Here is a 12,571-nt window from a genome sequence, read left to right on the forward strand (position 1 = left end):
GACTTAGAACAATGCTTCCTCAGCTCTCGTCCCCTAATGCCCCTACTCTACTTGCGCTACATTGATGACATCTTCATCATCTGGACCCATGGAAAAGAAGCTCTTGAGGAATTCCACCATGATTTCAACAATTTCCATCCCACCATCAACCTCAGCCTGGACCAGTCCACACAAGAGATCCACTTCCTGGACACTACGGTGCTAATAAGCAATGGCCACATAAACACCACCCTATATCAGAAACCTACTGACTGCTATTCCTACCTATGTGCCTCTAGCTTTCATCCAGACCATACCACTCGATCCATTGTCTACAGCCAAGCGCTACGATATAACCGCATTTGCTCCAACCCCTCAGACAGAGACAAACACCTACAAGATCTCTATCATGCATTCCTACAACTACAATACCCACCTGCTGAAGTGAAGAAACAGATTGACAGAGCCAGAAGAGTACCCAGAAGTCACCTACTACAGGACAGGCCCAACAAAGAAAACAACAGAACGCCACTAGCCATCACCTTCAGCCCCCAACTAAAACCTCTCCAATGCATGATCAAGGATCTACAACCTATCCTGAAGGACGAGCCATCACTCTCACAGATCTTGGGAGACAGACCAGTCCTTGCTTACAGACAGCCCCCCAATCTGAAGCAAATACTCACCAGCAACCACACACCACACAACAGAACCACTAACCCAGGAACTTATCCTTGCAACAAAGCCCGTTGCCAACTCTGTCCACACATCTATTCAGGGGACACCATCATAGGGCCTAATCACATCAGCCACACTATCAGAGGCTCGTTCACCTGCGCATCTACCAATGTGATATATGCCATCATGTGCCAGCAATGCCCCTCTTCCATGTACATTGGCCAAACTGGACAGTCTCTACGTAAAAGAATGAATGGACACAAATCAGACGTCAAGAATTATAACATTCAAAAACCAGTTGGAGAACACTTCAATCTCTCTGGTCACTCGATCACAGACCTATGAGTGGCTATACTTCAACAAAAAAGCTTCAAAAACAGACTCCAACGAGAGACTGCTGAATTGGAATTAATTTGCAAACTGGATACAATTAACTTAGGCTTGAATAGAGACTGGGAATGGATGAGTCATTACACAAAGTAAAACTATTTCCCCATGGTATTTCTCCCTCCCACACCCCCCCCCCCCACTGTTCCTCTGATATTCTTGTTAACTGCTGGAATTAGCCTACCTTGCTTGTCACCATGAAAGGTTTTCCTCCTTTCCCCCCCCTGCTGCTGGTGATGGCTTATCTTAAGTGATCACTCTCCTTACAGTGTGTATGATAAACCCATTGTTTCATGTTCTCTGTGTGTGTGTATATAAATCTCTCCTCTGTTTTTTCCACCAAATACATCCGATGAAGTGAGCTGTAGCTCACGAAAGCTTATGCTCTAATAAATTTGTTAGTCTCTAAGGTGCCACAAGTACTCCTTTTCTTTTTGCGAATACAGACTAACACGGCTGCTACTCTGAAACCTGTGATAACTATTGTGGGATATCTCTCCTATCTGTCGCTGTAAAAAAATCTTTGCTCTTTTCCTCTTGAACCAACTGATTTCGTCCATCTCAGAAGCCAATCTACCTGAGACTCAGTGCGGATTCAGACCTGCTTGTAGCACCATAGACATGATTTTCAGTAGTAGGCAAATACAAAAAAAATGTATTGAACAAATCATGAATCTGTTCAATGTTTTCATTGATCTGACAAAAGCATTTGATACAGTCAATAGAGAACGATTAAGGATGATCCTCAGCAAACTTGGTTGCCCACCAAAACTAGTAAAGATCATTCATTTATTTTATGAGGGGATGCAAGGTCAGGTACTTTTTAATGAAGATCTCACTGACTCCTTTCCCATTTCAAATGAGTCAAATAAGGCTGTGTCCTTGCCCCTATACTGTTCAACCTCTTCTTCACCCAAGTTCTCGACCCTGCTACAAATGGCCTCATCAGAGGAATATACATCAGATACAGACTGATGGCTCAGTCTTCAATCTTACAAGGCTTAAAGCAAAAACAAAAGTAAGAGAACTACTAATAAGAGACGCACACTTTGCAGATGATTGTGCCCTCCTAGCACAGACAGAGGGAGATCTCCAGTGCATTGTAGATCACTTCACTGAAGCATCAAAATTGTTTGGCCTCACAATCAGCCTGGAGAAAACTGGGGTGTTGCACCAATCATCTTCACTGCCCATGCCATATCCCCTAGCATATCCATTAGTGGAATCCAACTAAAGTAAGTTGATGGTTTTGCCTATCTCGGCAGCAACATCTCCCATGATGGACCTCTTGACAAAGATCATGAACAGGATACAGAAAGCTTCTCAGTCATTAGGAAAGCCACAAAGTCCTGAAATCCCACAACATGACCTTCTCAACAAAAATAAAACCTTATAATGTTTTTGTGTTCACATCTCTCCTCTACGCCGTACAAATGGCCTATCAAACAGCTAGAGGCCTTCCATATGCGGTCTCTGTGCACCATTTTGGGGATCTGCTGGAAGGACAAAATTACCAACCTGGAGGTTCTCCAAAAGTCAAATGCCACAAGCATTGAGGCCATGCTGATAAAAGCCCAACTACACTGGGTTGGACATGTCATTCAGATGCCTGAACATCGACTCCCCAGAAAAATGTTCTATGGAGAATTGGAACAAGGACATTGGAATCAAGGCCACCCCAAAAAGCATGACAAGGACAGTATCCAAGAACAGCATACCCTTTGGTGCAATAAAACCAGATGATTTTGAGAAGGCTGCGTTAAATAGATCAGCCTGGCAACACACAACTCTCAGAGCTTTCCAAGCCTTTGAAGAGGTCAGAAATAATTGATCACTAGCTGCCAGGGAAAGTGTCATACTACTACTATTGCTACCAAGACGCTCACCAATGACTTTGTCTGCCTGATCTGCTCACGAGCATGTGCATTATGCTTTGGACTTCAGAGTCACTCCAGAATCCACAAAAAGAGAGAGCATGAAAACATCATCGTCAAACTGACGGACCACATGGACACCAGCTATTAGCCTACCACAAATACAACACAGCTACAACTACACTGCAAACCACAAACACTGTAATCTATACATTTATTCTCTGCAGTAAACATGTGATTTTACTGAATTTCAGCAATTACAAATGCTTCGTCCTTTCCTTTAGCCAGGCAGCAATATAAATATGTTCAATTAGTTAATACACCCTGCCAATTACAACGTCTGAGGACAGCACTGCTGAGACTGTTGGTCCTAATTATTTTAATATTCAGGAGAACCACTTTAAGATAACAAGATAATTACTCATGGATAAGGGTTTACGAGAGCCAAAATCTTTCCTTTATTTTCTCTATTGCTAGCCTGGCCCTTGATACATTTCTAGGCACATCTTTGATTTAAGATGAAAAATCGTAATTTGTGAGAGCCCACCACGTGAGAAGAGAAATAACTATATGCAATCACTGGCAACATGACAGCAAAATACATTTACTATGTATAACATGCAATTAAGTTATAGGTGGAATCCAAGAGAATCAGTTTGTTTATTTATTTATTTAGTTAAAGGATCATTTTAGATGCACTGAATTCATCAGCTAAGAAAAAAAAATACTGTTCTTTGTGTTCCACTTTAATCCACCACTAAATGCCAATTGTCATTTTGTTAATGTAGCTTGTGAGTACTTAAATCCTTTTCCCATTGTCCCACTGGTCTTAATGTGACTATCAATGTAAGGACTATTAATATGATTTAAGGTTGAGATTTTTATCAGTTATACATTGCTATTAAGGCAGACCCAAAGAATCATCTTCTAAGGGCTCTTCTGACTATTTTATATACATGCATATATTTATTAAACAGGTAACTATTTTTTAAAAAAGAGTTTCTGCTGCCCAGATGGACAAAATATTTTGCATTTCTCTCTCTGTCTACCTATTAATTGTGCTATAATGGGAATGCAGCATATTTCAACTAGTGGAACTACTAAGCAGTAAATGGTCCATTCTTGGATTCTGTATCAATAGAAATCTTCTCTTAAGGAACTCATATGTCACCCAACACATTATGTGTGTATCTGTCATTGTACAGTTTTTTAAAGGGAGAATGGGAAGGTCAGCTATCAGTGTTCCACATGAGGTATGTAGGATTATAATATAGATTAAGGACCTAATCATGCAGTATTTCTGCGAAGGACACTCCCATTGAGTTTGTTGGATTTGGGGTTATCCCTTCCCAACCAGACTTGTACAATGAGTAGGGTAAGCACCATCTGGAAATGTTATCCAATCATCAGTTCTGGTTCTGCAGTAACCAGTTATTACAGCTAAACTCATTTAAAAGAGCTAAGCTGTTAATTGATTACTTAAATATTGAGGAAGAAGTTATCACTGGATACAATATGAATTTGTTACCCACTATCCATTACTTATGGATCATATATAGTATTTGTAACTTCTCTTGCAACCCTCTCCCCCACCCCCCAGAATACAGAGGGGAAATCTTTTCTAGATATAGCAGCAGAAGAAGAAAAAACTACATTTTATTTAAAGGGGCAAAACTTTGTATGTCTACAACTGGATTGTAACTTAAACACAAGTGTTGTAAAGACAGTGCATAAGAACATAAGAAAGGCCATACTGGATCAGACCAAAGGTCTGTCTAGTGCAGTATCCTGTCTTCTGACAGTGGCCAAGGTGCCCCAGAGGACACGAACATAACAGGTAATCACCAAGTGATCTATCCCCTGTCACCCATTCCCAGCTTCTGGCAAGCAGAGGCTAGGGACACCATCCCTGTCCACCCTAGATAATAGCCATTGATGGATCTATCCTCCATTAACTTATTTAGTTCTTTTTTGAATCCTGTTATAGACTTGATCTTCACAACATCCTCTGGCAAGGAGTTCCACAGGTTGACTGTGCGTTGTGTGAAATATCTAAATAGTTGTGATGAATTGGTGACATTCATCCAAATAATAGGCAAATGTTAAAGGAGACATAAGTACAATGTTTGCAATGTTAGATTAATGTAAAATACAACCCTGGAGTTATATTAACCAATTACAGAAATGGCATTTTGCTGTAACCCTCCCCCTCAATTCATAAAAAACAAATCCCAGCCATATTTATGTATTGGAGATAAGAGCTGGGGCTCATAGGAAACTAGGAGACGAGCTGGGAAAGCAATTCAACAGGATGTTAGGCTGCTTTTACTCCATTCTGGAGTCAGAGCACTCAGATATGGACTCACTACACAGATGGAAGGATTGTTTTTCCCAGATGGGTTTAAAGAATTAGATATTTTTAATGAAGACCTGGGCAGTGATTGAGGCTTGGATGCTGTTGGCTGGGATAAAGTAATGGACCCCAGATGAAGCAATTTGCTAATCTGCCTGGTGGCACAAAGTCAACCCCAATCAACACATTTTTCAAAGGTGAATCACATTCCTTTAGTGGTGAAGGGATAGAAATGCAGCCATCCCAAGCATATGGGGAGCGTACACTCCAACTGACACAACACATCACTTCCATGGATGGGAGTGCCCAAAATTTACTACAGAATCCTATAAAAAGTTAGAGATGGGAAATATCTGCCAGATAGTTCAGTCCATATCACTGCCAAAATATTACCAGTAATGCATTGCCAATTTTTAATCTTTGGTCCACTCTATTTTCAGTTGTTCCAAACAATGGCATTTGACATGCAGATAGGTACCTCAGGCATTTCTGGTCAATTACAGTAAGAATGATCATCAAAAATATGCAGCACGGATATCACGTGACCTTCACGAATAAAATAATGCTCAAAGCATGTGTATCACTGCATACCAGTAGTGTATAAAGGAACTGAAATACCTATTGAACGGAAAAGAAAGGTGCTGGATTCCTGGAAGAATCAATCTATTATTCTTGGCAAAACAAAATTATATTGGTTCTGCAAGAACAAAGTTGGAAAGTGTGATATCCTGGCAATACAAAGATAACAGTGGAGTTCCTAGCCAAAAAAGTACATCATTCTTGGTGAGACAAGCATATTGTATGACTTGATTTGCTGATAAGACAAATTTGCATTAGTGGACAAGTAATACCATACAGAAGTGGGAAACAAAAGAAAACACCATAGTTCAAGCAAGTCATTTGCGTTTCTTTACGAACCATATCACAATGATATATTTCACATCCACAAATGAGTAGCAAGTCTTTCCTCCTGGGAATATTTTCTGGGGTTTGGGGAGGCAGGGAAAAAATAATTAACATCTTCATCATTTCAGCAACACACAGGTTGCAAATTTCCAAAATACAGAAACAAAAGCAGCACACCGATCCATAAAAATGTAACACACTTCAGGAAAAGTGTTCTGCACATTGACTTATAAGCCACGAGAACCTCAAATCCATTAAAAATAAAGCCATAGTTATAAAAGGTACAGGACATTACCAAATGTCCATTATCAAAGGCCAGCAAGCTACTGCAACTTGGTTGTCAAGCTTGCAACGAGTAAAATTCAATATTTGTCTGTAACCTTGTTTGTGTTCAGAACCCTTGAATTTTCGCCTTCACCTATTTTAAAGTCTAACTGAAAATGCCATGTTGGGTTTTTTTTCCTGACTTGGATTAAAACCACTTCACTGGTGCAGAATGCCAAAATATATATCTATTTTTTCCTTGTGATGCTTTACCTTGCTTTGGCAAGATGAAACAAATGTTTGTCCCATTCTCCTGTAGATTTTCTTAACTGATACATATTCTTTCTCATCTGTGTTCAGTTGCAAACATACAGAACAGGTGGAGAAATTCTGTGATTACCATGAACAGGGCTATGATTCTGTCACCGTCATTTTTCATAGATGCTGTGAGAAGGGAAGAAATCGCAGAAACCAACTTTTAAAACACCAACATTTTTTATTTTAAATAACCTTTCTTTGATCATTCTTAGTGAGAATAAGAACCACCCCTGTCCTGACGTCACAGATGCTGGAACGGACCTTTGTAAATCAAACCTGACCTTCCAAATGTTTAAGAATAAAAACTGGCTGTTTTTAGCCTAAGAAGAGAACTCATGACCCTTCCGGGGAATCTGTGTGTCTCTGTGGTCTTGTCATGGAGATCATGCTCTCTATTACATGAGGTGCAATGGATTACAACACATGACCAAATACTGTTGGGTTCAATCCTCAGGGTGCTGAGCACACTGGCCTCCATCAAGCAAATCATTTAAGCATGTGAGCAGTCCCAGTGAGCTTGGGCATGCTTTGCTAGATTGAAATCTTCAGTGAAGCGTGTATAGCTGTTTACCTCCCTCCTGCCAACCAGTTATCCCAAGATGTCGAGTTAAAGATAATATTTAAATGACATTTTATTACTTTGTCTATTCTGGTAACAGAATGAAAAGCAAATACAGTGCAATTTTGTTACCGAAACATTTGGTTAGTTGAAAACCCTCCATGGAAAAGTAAGGATGAGCATGTTATAACGTGTTTCATTGTGTTCCTTACCAAGACAACTAGTCGACATTAGATTTGGAAAAGTGGATAAAATTCAAATGCATAAACTACAGTTCCCCCGAAAGAGAGATAGAAGATCTGATTCTCCACTGCCTCACCCCTTGTGGGGTGACTGATCCCAATGCAGAGTAAGTGTAAAGCACTAGCGCATCAAAGGGACTCAAAGTACCAGAGCTAAGTGGAAAGGACCCAGAAAGAATCATTCTAAATAGAGGACAGCAAAGGAGATGGGGAAATAGGATGGGAGTAGGGGATGATTGAACACCAGATCATTTTAGAGGTCATCACCTGTGTCATGGTTGATGTAGGTATTAATTGGATGTGATGTTTATTGGCTGTCTGATCCAGCGCCAATTGAAGTTACAGGAATCTTTCTACTGGCATGAATAGGAGCTGGATCAGGCCCTATTGACATGGTTCTGTGAGACAACAGATCCCCTCAACTCCTACTGAATTAAATGAAAGATGAAGGTGCTCAGCTCCTCACAGGATAGGGCCATAAATGACCCATATCAGGTTTTAGTGAGACATATTAGACAATTTCATGTTAGCTTCTACTTCAAATACAGCTACAAAAGGGTCTTCAGCTGTGTTATCCTCGCTTTAAATTGTGTGACAAGTAATTTATTTTCAATTTTTTTCTCTATGTATTCAGGAAGTAAAGTCTCAGATATTTAAAAAAAAAGAAAAACAAAAAACCCCAAACTGAGTAACACTAACTACATAACTCCAGGGACAGGTGAGAAACCCAGCCAGCTGCTCTGATGTAGGATCTCCTATTTATTCTTTAGCTGCAAATTAAGTACAGAATCTTGGCCCTTCGTATCTGAAACTTTAATTACTGTAGCACTATCCTCAATACTTTTCAATCCTTTTTCCTCTCTGGAATCTGCCTGTGGCATGTTACATTTAGAAGGCTCTACTCCTAAAGAGAAGATATCCACTCTTCAAAAGAGATAATAGCAAATGATTCACTGATTCCAGGAGGTGAAGGAAGCATTCTAACATTCCTTTATCAGAAACCATTGTATAATATTTCAAATTATGATTTAGGAAACTTATTTCTACATCAATGTCACCAAGACCTGAAGAAAGCTATATATTTCCTGCCTGATTTCAGAGGTAAATTGCCAGTGGTGATATAATAGCAACTGGATCTTGTAAACTACTCTCCACTGTATAGTCTCATTTCAACTTTATGATTATTATAATAATTCTGGAGAACATTTTGTCTAACATCTTCAAGAACAGTTGTACGTATGCTGGAGGTGTCATCTTCATTGAGGCTTAGTGCGATGGGTTATGCCCCGAGGCTTCCTGCTAGAGTCCTGCTCATGGCCCTACCACACCCTGCCCCATAAAAGGGCAGTGGAGGGAGTCCTCCAAGCAGCCCAGAGTGGCAGCATGGGACACAGCCAATCAGAGAGAGGCTTCAGGGAGCAGCCAATCCAGGCCCAGCAGGCCCATATAAAAGGAGCTGCAGTGCAGCACAGAGTTCAGTTCTTTGCTGGAACTGGAGGAGTGTGGATGGTGTGCCAGGCTGGCTAAGGAAGCTACAGGACATTGCTGGCTGAGACTAGTGGGAGTGAGAAGGAGCTCCAGGCTGGCAGCTGGGACTCAATCAGTACAAGGCTTCAAGGCAAGGTTGAAGAATATACTGGGGCCATGGGGAAGTGGCCCAGGGAATCATAACAGCAATACAACTTAATTAAAGGGACATGGTGGATGGCTGGTATCTGGAGGGTCCCTGGACTTGAACCCAGAGTAGAAGCCCCACCAGCCACCATCAGCCACTGATGAAGTGGTCTGGACTTTGATTCACCCCCAGAAGGGGAACTGAACTGTTTAGCAGCCCAGCTGGAGAGCTAGGGCCAGAAAGGCCCAGAGAGACAAAGACTTTCCAAGGAGGGAGCCCTGAGGGCATGGTCCCACACTGGGGCTGGGACTGCTTGAAGAGCGGGGACAATTTGAGAGAGCCCAGAAGGGGCTGAGAGACAGTCCGAACCAGGGTACTGGGATAGGCCCTATTGGGCAGATTTTATCTGCAGCCTTATCCCTAGGCTCAGTCTTCAGAGACCTGATAGAGGGCACTGAGATAGGCCCCCTGTTTCACTTATACCCTGGGAAGGGTTTGATTTTTATCTCACATACAGATGGTGTGTGACTCGGCCAGAGAGAAAGTGCAGGCACATGCATTTGGACAAGTCGCTCATGAGAGGTGAATGCCACCCTGTTACACTTAGACATTAGCATCTTTTGACCAGTAAACACTAGTCAAGCTACCAGAACTATAGTCTTAGGGCCAGTTTGTAAGAAATAGGATTCTGAAGTTAGGCTCCTAAATCCATAGTCCATACCTAAATGAGTAGCCTAATTTTCAAAAGTGCTGAGCATTCAGCAGTTCTCAGTGTGGTGAAGAATAGTCTTCTGGCCTAGGATACACCTTCAGCCCAATAAATATCATTACTTCAGATAAATATTTAAATACTTTTATGTTACAGGGTGCTTAAAAATATTCAGAGCTTTATACTCTATCTGTATGGCAGCAAGGCTTGCTCAGCTGCCAAGTTTGTATTGGCTCCTCCTCAGCAGGTGACATATTGCCTCATCTCTTCCAGTTTATACTTGTGTTTTTTTTAAAGCACCAGCTCCTGGGATCATGTGATTATGGGCAAAACTTAGCTTTCACTAAAAAGATTTCCTAGCTCTTCTAGTTGTGAGGGGAAAAAATTAGAACATGAATCAGAAAAGCTGGAAACCAGAAGGCAAATCAAAAGAACCAACTATTGATCATTTTTAACATCTTATGATTTTGGGGGCCTGATTCTTGACTTTGGAATGCTGTGGGTTGGTGGTAAGGCGAAGCACAGTTAGTGTAGCTCAAAGAAGGACTAACTGAAGGTTCTTTCTCTTGCCTTATTTTTCAAGGTTTGCACTGGCTCCAATGCTCTTCCACCAGGCTTGTCGCTTTCCCACTGCATTGTCAGCACATTGTTCAAGGTGTTTGGAGAGCCAAGTGAGGGGACAGAAGAAGATACTTCTCCTGTAGTTTAGGTCTCCCAGTGTTACTTCCACCCAATTCTGTGTATATAACCTAACGAACATCTCTACAAGCAAGAAAAGAACATGCCCTTACATGTAGGCTGCACTGTACCAAATCATAATAAATAATTAGCACTTACAGTATATAGCTCTTTACATTCCCAAATCACTACAGAACATTACGGCTTGCTTCTCAGGTGCTGAAGCATTGCATTGTTATATATAATGTGAGGAGAATTAAACACTCCAAAGCTGTACAGTTATGACCCAATGACACACCTGCTAACTACTCTGAATACTCACTGGTCAATTTGAAGGCTTTTAAAATAATAAGCTATGAGTAGCAACATCCTGTTAATAATTACTAAGAAAAGTAGAACACCACAAAGCAGCAGAGCATCCATCCAATCCCTATGATTAGATGGAACGAGAGAATGGAAACCAATATGCATTTTAACAAATCTCTTGTCACAAGTAGTCTCATACTGTACTCCTCTGCTGTGTGTGAAACACATATTTTGAAGCTCCTGAAAATTAAAAGGAAGGGATGGGATCTATGTTGTGGTGTTTTTTTCCTCCTCCCTGTGGGCAAGGGTGATCTAGTCAATATAGTGTAGTTGGACTTTCAGAAAGCTTTTGACAAGGTCCCTCACCAAAGGCTCTTAAGAAAAGTAAGCAGTCATGGGAAAAGAGGGAAGGTCCCTCTCATGGATCAGTAACTGGTTAAAAATAGGAAACCAAGGGTAGGAATAAATGGTCAGTTTTCACATGGAGAGAGGTAAATAGCAGGGTCTCCCCAGGATCTGTACTGAGGCCTCTCCTATTCAGCATACTCATAAATAATCTGAAAAAGGGGTCAACAGTGAGGTGGCCAAATTTGCAGGTGGTATAAAAATTACTTATGTCCAAAGATGACTACAAATTGTTACAAAGGGATCTCACTAAGGCTAGGTGACAGGGCAAGAAAATGGCAGTTGAAATTCAATATTGACAGGTGCAAAGTAATGCATATTGGAAAACATAATCCCAACTACACACACAAAATGATGGTATCTAAATTAGCTGTTGCCACTCAAGAAAGATCTTGGAGTCATGATGGATAGTCCTCTGAAACATCCACTCAGGGTGCAGTGGCAATGAACAAAGCTAACAGAATGTTAGGAAAGGGATAGATAATAAAATAGAAAATATCATAATGCCTCTATATACATTGATGGTACATCTACACCTTGAATATTGCATGCAGTTCTGGTCGCCCTATCTAAAAAAAGATACATTAGAATTGGAAAAGGTACACAGAAGCTCAACAAAAATGATTAGGGGTATGGAACAGCATCTAAACAAGGAGAGATTAAAAAGATGGGCCTGTTTGGTTTAGAAATGAGATGACTAAGGGGAATACGATAGAGATCTATCAAATCATGAATAGTGTGGAGAAAGTGAATATGGAAGAACGAGGGGTCACCCAATGAAATTAACAGGCAGCAGGTTGAAAACACACACAAGGAAGTACTTCTTCACACAACACACAGTCAAGCTGAAGAACTAGCTGCCAGGGGATGGCGTGAAGGCCAAAGTATAACTAGGTTCAAAAAAGAATCAGATAAGTTCATGAAGGGTAGGTTCAAAATCAATGGCTACTAGCTAATCGGTCAAGGATGCAACCCCATGTTTCAGGTGTCCCTAAATCTCCAATTGCTAGAAGCTATTCTAGAGACTGTGTGGTTGTACTTGGTCTTTGCGACGGTTGGATGATATGGCATTGACTTCAGTAGGGCCAGGATTCTACCCACGGTGTTTAGAAATGGAGATCTGCAAAGCTGCCATGTGACTCGAGGGCCATGTCCAAATGCAGAGCTTGAAGGAAATGTGCAATGCCACATATGCCAGCGTTTGGCACTCCAGCAGATCTGGAGAGAAGGATTTCGTTTTTATTCACCAAGTATCTTCATGTTTTTGACTATGATCAAACAGAGGAATTCTGACGGCA

General features: G+C 41.0%; 1 protein-coding gene and 1 long non-coding RNA gene across 14 annotated transcripts in view; one reads left to right on the plus strand and one right to left on the minus strand.

The window, feature by feature from the left end:
* The window catches only part of FHIT (fragile histidine triad diadenosine triphosphatase), a 1,103,840-nt gene that overhangs the window by 129,101 nt on the left and 962,168 nt on the right, over window positions 1–12,571 (minus strand). The gene's annotated exons all lie outside the window — the stretch shown is intronic.
* On the plus strand, window positions 8,972–10,716 carry LOC119859435. Its single transcript, XR_005294209.2, has 2 exons — window positions 8,972–9,757; window positions 10,468–10,716. It is a non-coding gene; the product is annotated as an uncharacterized LOC119859435 (long non-coding RNA).

This window comes from Dermochelys coriacea, chromosome 7, assembly GCF_009764565.3.
Source record: "Dermochelys coriacea isolate rDerCor1 chromosome 7, rDerCor1.pri.v4, whole genome shotgun sequence".
NCBI lineage: Eukaryota > Metazoa > Chordata > Testudines > Dermochelyidae > Dermochelys > Dermochelys coriacea.